Below are 13,793 nucleotides of genomic sequence, written 5' to 3' on the forward strand. Positions count from 1 at the left end.
AGTGGTGGTGTATGTCTACACTGACTAAGTCAATGAGTGGTGGTGTATGTCTACACTGACTAAGTCAATGAGTGGTGGTGTATGTCTACACTGACTAAGTCAATGAGTGGTGGTGTATGTCTACACTGACTAAGTCAATGAGTGGTGGTGTATGTCTACACTGACTAAGTCAATGAGTGGTGGTGTATGTCTACACTGACTAAGTCAATGAGTGGTGGTGTATGTCTACACTGACTAAGTCAAGGGGCTTATATCTGTGTCACCATATTGTGCTTTTGTGTCAGAAAGTTTTGCACTTGTTTTTTCTTTTAAAAAATCTGATAGGTTACTGAAAATGATAGCCATATTGCCATGCTCAGAAGAACAATAGAAATTTGTCCCATTATCCATCCCTCTTCTACCGTCCCATCGTAGCCTTTAGTATTTTCTATTCCGCTTTCTTCTACTTTGAGCTTACCTCTTGCAGCCTGGACATCGGAGAGAGAATGTGTGATATACAAACAGGCTGAGAGCAGTAATCCCCTAGTTTCAAGCAAGAGTCCAACCTGGTTGACATATTTTCAGTTTTTACAAAATCAAGCAGTGAACGCAAGTGGACCCATGTTGTCTTGATACCTCCAGACTAATAATTTCAAGTGCTTGACAAGTGGCCATCCGTGGCAAGGCAGTGAACTGCCGGAAGTATTGCAACGACCTTCCTATCTGAAGAGCACAGATGCTGGGGTCCCCTTGAGTAAAGCCTTGGCTGCCTCATCTTTAGAGACACGACTGCAGATGGGCTGACTGAACTAGGGAATGTGGGAGACTTTGTAGACATTGCAAGTGTTTCTCTTGTCATGACTGAGCATGCTCTTGAACGTGGCCCAGCTGGCCTTCAGTCAGCCAGCGTGTTTTCCAGGTAAGAGGGAGCAGTATGAGGTTGTGGCTGAGGTGAGGGACAAGCAGAGGACACTCTCCAACTTTGGAATCGGCAACCCCAAACCACATACTTTTTCCCCTTTCTGTTTCCAAAGGCAAACAGTTCCCTGACAGCTGGCATTTGAGAACGGAGCTCACGGGAAAAGCACCTGTGAGAAACACACTTCTCACAGATGCTTCTTATTCTCCCTCCCCTTGCAATTTACAAGTGCCTTTGCAAAGCTGGGTGTGGCAGACCATAAGTACAATCCCAGAGTCGGGGAGACGGACACAAGAGAATCAGAAGTTCACGGCCATCCCCGGTTACTGGCCAAGTTCAAGGTTAGCCTGAACTTTATGAGACCCTCACTTGAAACAGCAAAGCAAAACAATTGTCCTTATTAGAGAAGACTTTTACAACCGTTTGCTTCCTGTGTTCTGTTGGCATCTCTCCGGGAAACCCCGCTTCCTCCCCTCACAGGTTTCCTGTGCGCCCCTCCCCCCAAAGCCTTCCTGGATTTCATGGCCTTATTAATGCCCCTTTCTCCCTGTGCCCAGGGCTGGGAAAGCATTCCACTGAACCCAGGACTTTGGTAATTTTTCTGTCACACTTTCCACAGGACTTAAGCCCATCTGTGGACATGTTCTGACCAGCTATGCACTTAATAATAGGAAGAGAAAGAGCATTGTTAGAGTTAGATTCTTGGGACAAGAAAGTACAAATTCATGGTTTCTCTAGACATTTTTTTTTCCAAAATGGGATCAAGATTATTTTTTAATGAATTAAATTTAAATTTATTCTTGTCCATAACCTGATTTAGAAAAAACAGGATAACAATAATTACTTTTGAAATTTAAAAAAAAAAAACTTTATATTTGCTCCGAAAAGATGAAGATCTTTTTATAGCCTTTTCAGTAATGAAAACAAACAAACAAGCAAAAACCGGTAGCAGCAGAAGAAAATAAGTTGGCCCTGCTGCCATCTGATGAGTATGTCCCGGATGGGTGGCACCTGCATTCACCTCTCTAGAAGCCTGAGCTTATGGTCAATACATAAACTAAGGGAACTTTATTGTTTTGACAAGTGTAATATTGGGAATAAAATACTTTTATTTTTGTTCCCCCCTTTAGTATATGGACACTATCAAACAGAATTTTCTACATAAGAAAGTAGAGGACAAGTTAGATGTCACTTCATCCAGTGTCACCTAATGTTTGAGCCCCCTGAAACCTCAACTGGACTGATTTTATTTATTTAGCTGTTTGTTTGTTTGTTTAGAGGTACTCGGATCTATCCCAGAGCCTCTTACACATAGTGGGCAAGTGTTCTGCCACTGAATCATATCTCCAGACCTCTTTTTAACTTTTTGTTTTTAAAGATAAGTTCTCACTAGATTGTCTGTTAGCATTGAATTTAAGATTCTCTTGCTTCAGCATTCTAAGAAGCCAGGGTTATGAACCCACGTCATCATGGCTGGATCATTTACTTATTTTACAAGGCCTCCCTGTGTAGCCAGCCCAGACCTTTAACTGCTGTGGAACTGTCAGTCAAGAGTTGGAAAGAAAAAGAGACAGAAGAAAATCTAGCATCCAAGCAAGTAAAATCAGTTGAAATCACAGGCAAAGAGAGGAGACGTTGGGCTATAAGGAATATCTATAGGCAGAGAAAAGATCCAGTCACGACAAAGTATCAAGGATTGGGAAATATTTGCATGCTCGAAAACTGAAGAAAGAAAATGGATGTGATTAAAAAAAAAAAAAAGAAAGACTGAAGAAGTGAAAAGACTCCAGTGGAGTTTCTAGAGATCAAGAAAAATCACTAAAGTCAGAAACACACTGACTATTACTCGCATTCGATAGTAGGGATAAAAGCTCATCGAAGCCGTAGACATCGATGGGCGCTACATCAACGTAAAGTAACTGGCATTGGGGTGATACAGAGAGATAGTCTACCAATATGATAATAAGGACATCGATGTAAATGTTATTATGACAAAAAGTCATAGCTTCAATTAAATGGGCAACTTTCTTCCAAACCCCTTGATCACTCTCTATGAACACAGCTTAGAGTTTAAAACCTCATGGGGCTGGAAAGATGGCTCGGTGGGCAGAATGCTTACCATGCAAGTATGAGAGGCAGAGCTGGGGTCCCCGGCACCCACAGAAAGGCCCAGCGGGCACAGTAATGTTTGTGTGATCCCTGTGCTCAGTAAATATAAGCAGAGTATACACCGGGCAAGGTCGACAGTTACCTTAGTTGGACTGATGAGCTCTGAGTTCCCCGAGAAGTAACTGCTTCAGTAAACAAGTAGGAAGCCATCAAAACAGAGAACCCGTGTTACACTCTGGCTCCCACAATGCTCCCACTCAACACACATACATAAGTGTGCACCCTCACATAGGCTAACACACACCATATATGTACATATGTATATGTGTGTGTACACATGTGTGTATATGTGTATATGCATATAATAAAAATAAAACCTTTTCACAGGAAAAAAAACTTATGGTGCCATGACTTCCCTGGCCCTAGGCATATAAATGAGAAATAATCTTTTCTATAAATAGTCATAAATACAAGAAGAAACTTAAAAATTTATTTTTGAGGCCAGTAGCATACTGATACCACTACTGTGAATATACATGACAAATTAAAGAATACTATCAGCTCATAGGCCTCAAAAGCAGAGACGCAAAATTCCTTATAAAAAAATGTCAAGAAATTGAATCCACATGGAATGAATGATACATGGTCACCACAGGGAGCTTCCGTAAGAATTCAAGGGCCAATTTAATATATTGGAAGACTTTTTCTTAAAAAAAAAATCCATATGATTACTTAACAGATATGGTTGGATCACAGGTGTCTTTTTACACGTGCACCCAGACACCAAAGTCTACAGATGTGGAAGCCCCTGTGCTATATGGAATAACATACTATCTGCCTAGAACCGAGACACACCCTCCATGGACTGAAGCCGTCTCTAGAATACTTACAACAGCCAATGTCTTGCTTGTACATGGTCCACATAGACACAAAATATTTTTCCTCAATATTTTCTTTTTTAAATATGTATTTATTATGTAAACAATAGTCTATCTGTATGTATGTCTGCAGGCCAGAAGAGGGCACCAGACTTCATTACAGATGGTTGTGTGAGCCACCATGTGGTTGCCGGGAATTGAACTCAGGACCTTTGGAAGAGCAGGCAATGCTCTTCACCACTGAGCCATCTCTCCAGCCCTTTTCTCAATATTTTCAATCTGCAGTTGGTACTAGATGTAAAATATATAAACGTGGAAGGCCTACTATATGTGAGAATAATTGACATCAGTGACATAAGACAGGGCAGCAGTTCCAATAAGGATGGGACCAACAGAAGGAAGGGAGGGAGGGAGGGAGGGAGGGAGGGAGGGAGGAAGGAAGGAAGGAAGGAAGGAAGGAAGGAAGGAAGGAAGGAAGACGTTCTGTGAATGAGGAAAATGTTTCTCATTGGGAGTGAAGGTTTTACATATATAGAAATCAATTTCATCCTATCATCACATACCATTTTTGCCTATTCTAATACCATAAGATAGACCCCCATCTTCTCAGTTAGGAAAAGAATTAGGTCAGGAGCCAGGGTCTTCAGCTAATTGCTGGCCAACATAAGAACTACCCTGCCCAGTTTCGACCTGTCTAGAATGATTCCCAGGGATGGGAAAGAGCCTAACCCTCCCCAAGTACTGCCTGCCTTGGACCTGGGTATTCACTGACAGGGACGAAAATAGGCTACAATCAGCACTATCCTTTTTCCAGGGTCATCCCTACGCAGGCTCCGAAGAACACAAACGCCCTTATTAAAATTAATCATATGTAATCATCTTATAATTAACAGCCAATTTTTCACGAATAATAATTACGCATCGAACCGTTCCTGATAACCAATGTGGAACGCGACGCCACTGACAAACCAGCTCTCCAGCTGAAAGGCGCAGACCAAGCCGTTCCTCCAGCTGGGTGAGTGGCAGCCCAGGGAAGACCGGACTACGCTGTGACATTGTTTCTGGCACATGTGGTGTGTGACCTTAAACCTCCCTTCCCTTTCCCCCATATGGGTTGTTTTGGTTTCCGTCCTTGGCGGCGCAGTTCACCCTTCTGCTTTGAAAGGATGACATTTCTGGGCTAACACAAGAAAGGAAAGACAGATGGGGCTCTTCTCTCGAAATGTTTGTTTTCTCAGCTTCATGTGTTTTGCATCCCTTCCTTAATATCCTACTGATATGTAAGAAGTCTGCCTAACACCAGTGGTTCTCATTAAAAAAGACCTAGCCCCGCACCCTGCTTCTAGCTAACCTTCTGGACCATTGCTTTGTATGAGTGAGTTTCAGGGCCGCACGTTAAATTCTTGTCTGCTATTCCTCACGCCTTATTGGCATTTGCGAAAGAATGAGGGTTTAAATGACGTGAGATCCGGCCGAGGCTCCTTCTAAACATCTACCATCTGAGAAAGATAACCTAAGAGAACAAGAGCCCCCCGTGCATTCCCCCACAATGCTTTCGGCCCTACGTACCTCAGGAATGTGGGTAATCAAAAAATAAACAAGTCTGGTTTCATTATCTCGGTCTCTTCGCCCGAGTTAATAAACACTGAAAGTTTTGCCCTGGGCTCAAAGAAGGTGACTTGGAGAACGTGATGGGATAGTTCTGGACTCTGGAAACCTGTAACTAAAATGGTTCACAAAGTGAATAAATCACACACAGCAAATAACACTCGGGTTTATTTACACTTTGAGTGTTTGTCTCCTGGGATACAGCCTTTTTTTATTGAAAAATGAAAATGCTTGGCCTTTGCCATTTTAAATCCCATGTGGATGTCAGGAAACAGTAGCTAAGCCTACTGCAGCGTCCTAAATAGTTTTATTTTATATATATGAGTGTTTCGCCTGCATGTATGTCTGCTATTATGTGCATGCCTGGTACCCTCAGAGGCCAGAAGGAGGTGTCAGATCCCCTAGAACTGGCGTTACAGACAGTTGTGAGCAGCCATATTAGTGCCAAGAAACAAATCCTGAGTCCTCTGCAAGAGCTGCAAGCCCCTTTAACCACTGAGCCATCTCTCCAGTGCGGCCACCCTAGAGTTCTAATGATGAACGTAGCGTAGATACCTGTGAGCAGCCAGCATACCAACTCCCGTGAGTCTCCTCCACCGAGCCCTGGACAAATGTCCACAGAAAGTGCTCTCTAGGTTCCATTTACCTACGACGTCTCATGTCCCAAACTCTCATTCCTAAGCCTTGAGTCATTGCCATACCGGGAGCCTGGTACCGGGAGCCTGGTGTCGGGAGCCTGGTGTGCGTGCGTGCGTGCGTGCGTGCGTGCGTGCGTGCGTGCGTGCGTGCATGCGTGTGGGCAGGCAGGTGGGCATGCCGGCGTGCGTGCGTGCGTACTTGCGGGTGTGTGTGTGTGTGTGTGTGTGTGTGTGTGTGTGTGTGTGTGTGTGTGTGTGTGTAACTTTCCCCGGACCAGCACAGAATAGAGTATCTTAGATTGGGCCTTGGGGGAATCGGCACTCAAGAAAAGCCCTGAGCTGTTTGTAGTTGTTGGTAGCGTGCTCCAGGTGTATTATATATACCCACACACCCGTCTCAGAGATTTGATTCCTAGGCTTGAGTTCTTACCCTATTTTTTTCCTTGTCTTTCGAGACAGAGTTTCTCTGTTTAATAGCCCTAGCTGTCCGGGGAAACTAGCTCTGTAGGCCTTGAACTCACAGAGATCCACCTGCCTTTGCGCCATCGGCACTCAGCTGAGATTTCCTTGCCTATATCTCCCATCCGGGTGCTGCCATAGTCTTGAGAGTTTCTCTGTGGCCGGCATTAACCCTGCTCTCCCCGCCCCCACCCCCATATGTGTAGTTCTTTTTTAACTATGGGCTCAGGATCGCAGGCGACTCTCCTTCAATGTTTTGACCTGGTGTGGCTAATATAACATACATGCAAACTTTAGGGACCAGTATATGACTGACTCCGTTTCCCGACTGCGTTATTTGAAAAGCTTATTTTAAAAAATAAAACCGCAAAGCCAGGTTTTGTGGCCTACCCGTTGCAATCTTAACCTGTGGGAGGCTGAGGCTGAGGGATGGAGAAATCAAAACGGCCTGTGATAGATAGTGATACATCATCCAAAGAGGAAGAAGAGGTGTGGAGGAGGAAGGAGGAGCAGGGAAGGGTGTAAGAGAAGCAGGGGAAGGGAGGAGGAGCAGCAGGCATATCCAGCAGGTCAGCTTGGACCCCTGCAACGCTGACGGTGAAAACTCAGTACCAACCTCCAGTGATCGCAAAAGCTGTTTCTGTAGTTTTGAGCCTCTGCAGTTTGAGGAATTGTTTCTGCAGCATAAACCAGCGTGTCCTAATGACAGACCCTCTCTGGCATTTGTCTTTCATTTTTCCGTTTCTCAGTATCGTATAATCTTGGTCATACCCTGTGTTTCAGTGCATCCTTAGGGGCTTGGTTCCCATTCTTTGTTGTGCCATAGTTTATCATGTATCATTCTGCATAGAATCAACATCTTACTTAGATTGTAAGCCCTGCCCTCCTCACCTTTAGAATGTTAATTTTCAAACTAATACAGTTCTTAAATCAAGCCTTTGTTTCAAATTGTATGCCTCTGGGTTTCACCTTGATGGAAATACTTAAGGAGTCCGTACATGATTCCTTCTTGAAAATGGTGCTAATAAGCACTCACTCTGACCCTGTTTCTCCGGGGATCTGAGGAGCCAGGGCAGGACAGCCTATGGGCTGCCTGACAGCTCTGTTCATTACTGTCATGATCACCCGCGGTTGGCACCTGCTTTCTACCCAGCGCAATAGAGTCATGCCCATTCTTGTTCTCTGAGCTGTTTTGTTCTAATCCTAATATCTATTGGCAACATCTGGCTATGGTGGACGCCCACCTTAGTCCCTTGAATACCATCCCTGGCTCCTCCAAACACCAAATTTTGCAGACACCTGGGTAAGGCCAGGGAAGTTGCAGGAAAGGCCTCTAACGGGCTCACCCACACAATCAAATGAAGGGAGAAATAATGGCTGTTGCTTTTAAGCCACTGGGTTTGGGCATGGCTTTGCAACATGGTAAAAGGAACTTACTTCTGTGGTTTCAATATCACCTGTCCCTTCTGAAGAGCCTGGACAACTTTAACTGCATCTGGCCGGCATAAGTGTAGCCTTAAGGAGGTGGTTATGTTAGTTCAAAGAGTTGATGCACTTAATGGCTTTCTTGGAGGAGGAGATTCCTTTTCAAAATGAGTTATGAAACAGGGCATCCCTGCATTTTGTTTGCTCTGCAGGTAGCTACTCGGTACCACTTCCTGCCATGAGTAGATGCCACAAAAGGCTCTGGCCAAGGCCATATTCACAGACACCACATCTACCAGATTCGCGAGGCAGAACAAAGGTCTTCCCTTTATGAACTACCTCATCTCAGGCTTTCTTCTATCCATTAAGATGTAGACACACCGTGATACCTCTATCTGGTTGTTTGGTCTTGTGTTATTGTTGCTGCTGTTTTGTTTGTGGACACGAGTTTTGCTGTGGTTCATTTGGCCTTGAACTTTAGATCTTCCAGGTCCCATCTCCTGGGTGCTGGCCCTGGAGGCCACAGCTACACACGTTATTAGCTGTACAAGCCGAGTTTCCCAGGGAGTTACCTGCAGCCCCGAGGACTAAATAGGCCAGCCTAGTACACACTCAGTAAAACACACGCTTGTTCAACCTCTAACGGCAGAACGTGTTAGCCATGAATGCTAGTACCGCTTAGCTCTGTACGATCCCCCTGCCCTCCTCCCCGCCAGAGCTTTCAACTGATTGCTAGAATTCTCCTCCGCGCCTCTTTCTCTAGGGCAGCCACTCACGCCTTGCTGCTCCATTGATGAGGAACAGCAGACAGAAAAGATGGGACTCTGACCCCAAAGGCCATCTGTGTTGAATTCCCAGCTGTTGCTGTAACGCAGCCATCTGACTATCTGGGAACATCTAAAGCACAACAATCAAGCTGTGCTCACTGCTTCCTGTGCCATTGGCTCACCTTCCTACCTAATAGCTTGCAGTCTCGGGAAGAAAAATGGCAACCCCCGGTTTCTTTCGCCATCTGTATCCAATTAAGGACTACTGTGTGGTTTCCTTCTGGAATCTCCTTGTTCTTTCTCTTCCACTGCCCCTTCTCGCCCCAGTCCTCCTTCCCGAGACCAAAATCACGGTGACAACAGCCATTTGATTTCTCTTCATTCCTCACTGTTTACTACTTACCGACCGATAACTTCTTAAAAAGAAAACCCTGCCCCTTTGTTTCTCTGCTTAAGAAAACAACAGTTTCATCCTGTCTCTGCTCAGAGCCTGGAGTCCCAAATCCTCACCAGGTGCCTCCTTTCTAAGCATCAGCATGGTTGTAGTGTTGTAACACCGCTGCTTTATTAGCATTCTGTGCTCTGTTCAGGAGGGTCTTTTTTTACCAGTAGGATTTGCTGAAGGAGGCAGAGGTAGGAGGATCGATCACAAGATCGAGGCCAGCCTGGGCTATGCATTTTAAGCCGGGTGGAGGGGCATGCCTTTAATCCCAGCACTTGGGAGGCCGAGGTAGGTGGATCTCTGTGAGTTCGAGGCCAGCCTGGTCTACAACAGCTAGTTCCAAGACAAACTCCAAAGCTACAGAGAAACCCTGTCTCAAAAAACCATTAAAAAAAATCAAGAGGGCCTTTAATCCCAGCACGTGGGAGGCAGAGGCAGGCGGGTCTCTGTGAGTTCGAGGGCAGCCTGTTCTACAAGAGCTAGTTCCAGGACAGGCTCCAAAGCTACAGAGAAACCCTGTCTCGAAAAGCAAAAATAAACAAACAAAAAAATCAGGAGGGGCTTTTCTCAGTCCAGCCCCAACATAAAAAGATCCAAAGCAAAGATGAAAATGCTGAGGGCTGACTGAAAAATTGCAAAACCGTGGGAACATAAAGACAAGAGTAGAAAGACAGAGAGGAGGAAGCAATGCTATGGTCCACCTCATGGGGAAGAAACTCCCAGGAGGCAGAACAGACACACTGGCCTTTCCAAGGTGGGAGAAAGTCAAGAATAGCCTGTCACTCTGTCTCCTTGTCTTTCCTCTCCTCCTGTGCAGCACACTGCCCTTCAGTCCTGTGTTTCAGATCTGCCCCCATCGGCTCCAATCCATTGCTAGTTTGGGGCCTAAGAAGAAGTCTGACACCATAGTACGAGTGTGAGGTGTCTCATCCAAGCCCAGGGTTGTAAAAAGGAGAAATTCCCAGCGTTTTCTCATATGTTTTCAGTCATTTTTAAATGATGGACAAGACCTAGCAAGCCATCAATGCCACATGCCATGTTATCCTATGCTCATGAAATGTATCAAGAAGAACAAATCTCTGTATCTTCAGTACAGGCAGAGGCACTATCAACCTAACCACACGGGACACAATGGTAGCACTCCACGGTTGTCTGCATTTGCTTCTCTGAGACCTATGACTGGAGAGGGCGATGGTACACTCCATTCTTAGTGACTGGTGGAGTTCCACACCTCCATAAGTGGGTGAAGGGAGGGGCAGAGACAGGCAGATCACCAAGGGCTCGCCGACAGCAGTCTCCCTGGAATGCTGAGTTCTGGGTTCAGTAAGAGAAGCAGTCTAGAGAACTTCAGCTCGAGAGAAATAGAAGAAAATACCCAGTGTCAACTCATGACCTCCAAATGTGCACACAGGGTCAAGCACGTTTGCACACACACATACACATCCAAACACGTGTGCATATACAAACACACAGGCACTGTTTTGATTTTGTCCTGCTCGCTCCTCGCTCTCTCTTTTTCCCTCGTTCCTGTTCCTGCTAGGAAAGAGAAAGGGTCCACGATTTTCCCGGTTCTTCCTATGCCCCACCTTGGGCTCAGTGTGTGAAGACGGCCAGCCTGCTCCTGGTTCTCCAGGTGGCAAGCCTTGAGCTAGTGTAGCAAAGACACAACAAATATGAGAAGGGCAGACAGCTCCCACTGCTGCAGTCTGCTTTAGCCATCTGCTTTTGGTGGATGACCTTGGCTGTGAATTCTTAAGCCAAGGGTTTGTAACCGCCTTGGTTCCTGTTTGCTTTCTAAGCCCTCTTGCCCCCAAGATCTTGTGGGTTTGAGGAGCCCCTTCCTCCCTGCTGGGCTGCTATTTTTCTGAGGGACTTTCATGAAGTCAGGCCCGTTGTTTGCCTTGTGTAACTCAGAACATACTACTTTATAGGTTACATTGCTGTCTGTCACCTTGGGATATTTTGTATTTATAGTTCACTTTCCTTCCTTCCTTCCTTCCTTCCTTCCTTCCTTCCTTCCTTCCTTCCTTCCTCTCTCCCTCCCTCCCTCCCTCCCTCCCTTTCTTTCTTCTTTTCTTCCATCCACCTAGATGTCAGATTCTGACATGTAATGATGCCGAGGCTATCCTGGAACTCACTGCAGAGCCCAGTGTGGTCTCAAACTTTTATTTCCTCTTCCTCAGCCTTGGGAGTTCTGGGATTACAGGCGCGTGCACGCCGCCACTTATGGCTTAACCGTGGGGCTTTGATAGCACTTGGGAACAGTTTATGCAATAGGTTTAGCGTAGCCTAGGAGAGCAAAGGCACAACTACAACCACGGGCATTAGTGTTGTATTCAGCGAATCTCGAGTTTCAGTCGTGGGAAATGTGGAGACAACGAAGTGAGAAGCAGCGAGGGTCCCTTATGTAATAGAAGAAGTATGTCAATAAGAGCGGCAGGATCCTGGCAACACAGCCAGGGTTTCAAAGTGTGTTGGTGACACAGAGGAGCGAGTAGCTGGCATTCTGAAAGAAGCAGAAGGATGTCTTGAGGAGGAGATGCTCAATTTGGGGCTTGGAGGATGAGTAGGAATTCAAAGGTGGGAAAAAACAAAGAGCGGAGTCCATAGACATGCAAGCGTCCAGAGGGAATGAGGTCATTTAGAACAGGTATTATAACCATAAAACTGAGCGCTATGTATGGTGACGTGCACCTTTAGTCCTAGCACTCAGGAGGCACAGGCAAGTAGATCTCTGTGAGTTCAAGGCCACCCTGGACTACAGAGTGGGAGCTTGTCCCAGAAGTGAGAAGAAAGAGAAGGTGAAGGAGAACAACGAGGAGGAGGAGGAGTAAGAGAGGAAAATGAAGGCACAAGACACAAGCTTAGAGAATGCAACTGACCTGTCTAAAAGTCAAATAGTTAATAAATATTACATATTTTACTATCAGGCTTCTGAGTTCCCCGTGTCCCCTGTTTTCCCCTCAAGATTAGCTTTTGAACACATTGTATTAAAAGAATTCAGAAGCCGGGTGGAGGGGCATGCCTTTAATCCCAGCACTTGGGAGGCAGAGGCAGGCGGATCTCTGTGAGTTCGAGACCAGCCTGGTCTACAAGAGCTAGTTCCAGGACAGGCTCCAAAGCCACAGAGAAACCCTGTCTCGAAAAACCAAAAAAAAAAAAAANAAAAAAAAAAAAAAAAAAAACCCAAGAAAAAGAATTCAGAGTATTCGGCCGACAAGCTGTTTCTTAGTCATGTCTCCTTTCCAGCTTTCGCCCCCTGTCGCTGCTGGACCACGGCTGCGATGTGAGCCCTGGACTCGCTGTGGGATTTTTTGATGACCTCTGGATAAAAGGCTCTCAGAGAACCAACAGCTGTAGAATGTTTGTCTTTACCGGGAATGAGCGGAAACAGCACGGCGGCTTCTAAGTGTCTCTTCCAACAGGGTAGCAGAGCGAAATGACAGGACGCTAGACAAGGCTGAGCCTTTCTAAGCCGCCATTTCGGATCATTGGCACCCGGGTAGGCATCTCGTGTGCAGCTGCTAAGGCCAGCTCTGATTTCCCTGTCGGAGGGTTTTATTGTCCCAGACACCCAGCAGGCAGACGCGTCCTGCAGCGTCCCAGGGACAAATGCCGTTTACATGTCCCTATGAACAGCTGCCTTGAACCCCATCAATTTGGCTTCCCCTTCCTTTACGCAAGGAAAACACACACCGAGTTTCCTGATGCGCTCGAGCTGGTTGCTACTCTATTGTAACCTCCAGCCATTCTTAGCTTTCAGAGAAACGATCTTTCCTCCCAACTCCCCTCCAGATCTCATGGCTTCCCTTCCTACAAATAGGGAAGAGTAGAGGAATTATTTTATTTTCTGGAGGCAGGGTCTTTGCCATGTTAGGAGAAGTTGGCCAAGAATTAGATCTTCCTGCCTCGGCCTCCTGAGTTCTGGAGGCATGCATCACCACATCCGGTGATAGTTTGCCCCTCCATGGGTCCTACTTTCTTTAAGAACCATCTGCTGTAAATCTACCCCCCTTGCATTACAGGTAACATCACAGTGTCCCAACACTGTCCCAAGTTACTTCCTAATCCAGTGATTATGGTCCTGGAGGCGGACCAGAAAGGCTTGCGGGATGACAGAAAAGATCATTTCTCTGGAAAAAAAAAAAAAAAACTAGGGTTTTACATTCAGTATGCTCCCTTTTTCCTCCCTCTCCATCTCTGCCCCCCCATTTTCCTGTTTATCTTATTTTTACCCCCCATGTTAAAAATGAGCAAAACTTAAATAATTTTATAAAGAATCCATCAAGCAAATATATAAACTGTCGTTTGTCACAAGTAGTTTGTGATTTTTGTGTCACTTTTTACTATGCTTTTTCTCATGTAAATTTACGTTTATTTCTACTTCAATATATTTTGTATCTATACTCTGAAATCTAGGGTACATAAGATAAAATTATTTTAGATCCCTTAAGAAGAAATAGAGAACCATGAGCCAGGTGATGGTGGCGCACGCCTTTAATCCCAGTTCTCATTCAGGAGGCAGAGGCAAGCGGACCTCTGTGAGTTCTAGGCCAGCCTGGTCTACAA

Source organism: Alexandromys fortis, unplaced genomic scaffold, assembly GCF_014885135.2.
Source record: "Alexandromys fortis isolate MF-2015 unplaced genomic scaffold, M_Fortis_MF-2015_v1.1 scaffold_143, whole genome shotgun sequence".
Taxonomy (NCBI): Eukaryota; Metazoa; Chordata; class Mammalia; order Rodentia; family Cricetidae; genus Alexandromys; species Alexandromys fortis.